The sequence below is a fragment of the Triticum dicoccoides genome, chromosome 4B (assembly GCF_002162155.2).
Source record: "Triticum dicoccoides isolate Atlit2015 ecotype Zavitan chromosome 4B, WEW_v2.0, whole genome shotgun sequence".
NCBI classification, from domain to species: domain Eukaryota; kingdom Viridiplantae; phylum Streptophyta; class Magnoliopsida; order Poales; family Poaceae; genus Triticum; species Triticum dicoccoides.
In genome coordinates, this window is record NC_041387.1 from 586,173,182 (window position 1) to 586,176,197 (window position 3,016).

A 3,016-nucleotide genomic window follows, 5' to 3' on the forward strand; every position below is an offset into this window, starting at 1 on the left:
TAGAGCTGCAGCAAACACTAAGCATATATGGTGGCTAACATACGCAAGTGAGAGCGAGAAGAGAAGCAACGCAACGGTCGAGAAGCTAGAAGCGATCAAGAAGTGATCCTGAAACTACTTACGTCAAGCATAACTCAAACCGTGTTCACTTCCCGGACTCCGCCGAGAAGAGACCATCACGGCTACACACACGGTTGATGCATTATAATGAAGTCAAGTGTCCAGTTATCTACAACCGGACATTAACAAATTCCCATCTACCTCATAACCGCGGGCACGGCTTTCGAAAGATAATATACCCTGCAGGGGTGTCCAAACTTAGCCCATCACAAGCTCTCACGGTCAACGAAGGATATACCTTCTCCCGGGAAGACCCGATCAGTCTCGGAATCCCGGTTTGCAAAACATTTCGACAATGGTAAAACAAGACCAGCAAAGCCGCCCGAAGTGCTGACAAATCCCGATAGGAGCTGCACATATCTCGTTCTCAGGGCACAGCGGATAAGCGAAGCGTACAGGTACCAACATAACCCAAGTTGCCAAGGGACGGTCCCGCACGGTGCTCTAGTTTGGACCAACATTCGGAGGAGCACTGGCCCGGGGGGTAAATAAAGATGACCCTCGGGCTCGCGAAAACCCAAGGGAAAAAGGCTTAGGTGGCAAATGGTAAAACCAAGTTTGGGCCTTGCTGGAGGAGTTTTATTCAAAGCGAACTGTCAAGGGGGTCCCATAAATCACCCAACCGTGTAAGGAACGCAAAATCAAGGAACATAACACCGGTATGACGGAAACTAGGGCGGCAAGAGTGGAACAAGTCACTAGGCATAAGGCCGAGCCTTCCACCCTTTACCAATTATATAAGGTGCATTAATTAAACAGGAGATATTGTGATATCCCAAAATATCCATGTTCCGACCAGGAACAAACTTCATCTTCACCTGCAACTAGCAACGCTATAAGAGGGGCTAAGCAAAAGCGGTGACATAGCCAAACAACGGTTTGCTAGGACAGGATGGTTAGAGGTTTGACATGGCAATAGGGAGGCATGATAAATAGTGGCAGGTAGAGCTAACATAGCGATAGAGCGAGTACTAGCAAAGCAAAGATAGAAGTGATATCGAAGGTATGGTCATCTTGCCTGCAAGGTTCTCAGAGTTGTCGAAGGCTTGATCCTCGTAAGCGTTCTCAACAGGTTCCTCGTGCACGTACTCGTCTACCGTCTCTACCCAAAGCAAGAACACAAGCAATGGAACACAATAAATCACGGTGCAATGCTCAAGCAACATGATGCAATACATGTCATGATATGCGAGATGTGATATGCAATGCGTATGCGTGCTCCGGGAAGAAAAAGGATGAACAAGGCATCAACTTGGCAAACCAAGTATGCCGCTGGAAAGATGAGATGATTTCGGTTGAAATCGATATAAAAATCACCGGGAACGGATGCACGGTTTGCAAATGACAAGCAAAATAAGAATGTCACAAAGCTGTGATTAACAGCATGATGCTACTTAGCATGCAACAAGAAACTATGCTACAGCACCCCAACATACAAACAAAGCATATGGCAGTGATCTACAGGATATGCTTAACAAAAGAGGAACACTGAGCTACGGCTAAATCACACCACAACATGTTCAAACAAGCATGGCAAAAGAGCAAAAAATATCAGGTTGGACATGGCATAAATAGCATCACGAAGCAATGTTCAGAGCAAGTTATCGACATGCTACGGGAACTTATAATAGCAAAACAAGACATGGCATGATTCTACTCAAAGCATAGATCAAAAGTCGCTTACTGACCATGAGCCAAAAAGGACCAGAAGATATGATGGCACCCATGTAAACATAGCAAGTTCCGTTAACAGATTCAGCAAACAGAGCATGGCATTGGCAGAATTATGAAGGCATCTTCGCGAGCTCGATGCACTCACTACAGAGCATTTCATGATAAACTAAGCATACATCCATCAATAAGACATGGCATAGAAGCTATGAATGGCAAGAACAACATCATAGCATACACGGATCAACTACAACAACCTTGGCAAAATTGAATAACATGTAAACAATCTGCCAGGAAACATTTTGAAGCAAAAGTAGACCACGAAAATTACATGCTAGACTACTCCATAATGCAACTAGGGGCATGGATGGATATATCATAACCATATGTTCAAAACATCCTTACTGAAGTATCTCAAAATATGCATAGATCTCTCTGTAGCATCATGTTTACATGGCATCAAAATATCAGCAGAACAGGGACTAAAATTAGCAACATCACGAGGCCTAGTTTGCATGCTTGTGCTAGTCACCACATTGATCACAAAAATACATGGTAACCTCCGATGTGAAGATGGCATGGCATAGTTCAAAACACATATAAGGCTCAAGTACATAAGATGCACACCTCAATCATGGCAAAAATGACAAAAATGCATGTTCTGATAAGAATCTGAAACTAACATTATGAAGCACTCTTCCAACAGCATTTCGGGCATCAATATGAGCTCAAATGAAAATGATGCAATGAGATGAAATGATGTACTCGTCGAGTCTAACAATTCGGTATGCTACACGCCCAAAACGGAGCCACGGGTGCAACGTTATGGTGCGACGAACATGCAACAAAATTACTGACAAAAAATAACTTAGGGGATTTCGGGGGAGAAGAAAGTCAACCAAGGGGTCCAGATCCGATCTGGCTCGCATGCGGATCGAGGTGGCGCCGGAGTTGGCCTGGAGGAGGACGGAGATGGGGCGGCTCCGGCGAGGGGGCGCGGGATCTGGCGCCGGCGGCGGCGACCGAGGCACCGGCGGCGGAGGACCCCAGCGGGAGGCCAGCAGCGACGCGGGCGGTGCGGCGAGCTTCGGGCAGAGGCGGCCGGGGCGCGGGCGGCGTGGCCGGGCGGCGGCCGGACCGGGACGGGCGAGGCGGCGGAGGAGCGGGGCGCGGGTGGAGGACGGCGCGTGGGCAGAGGCGGCGCCGATCTGGGCCCGGAGGGCCT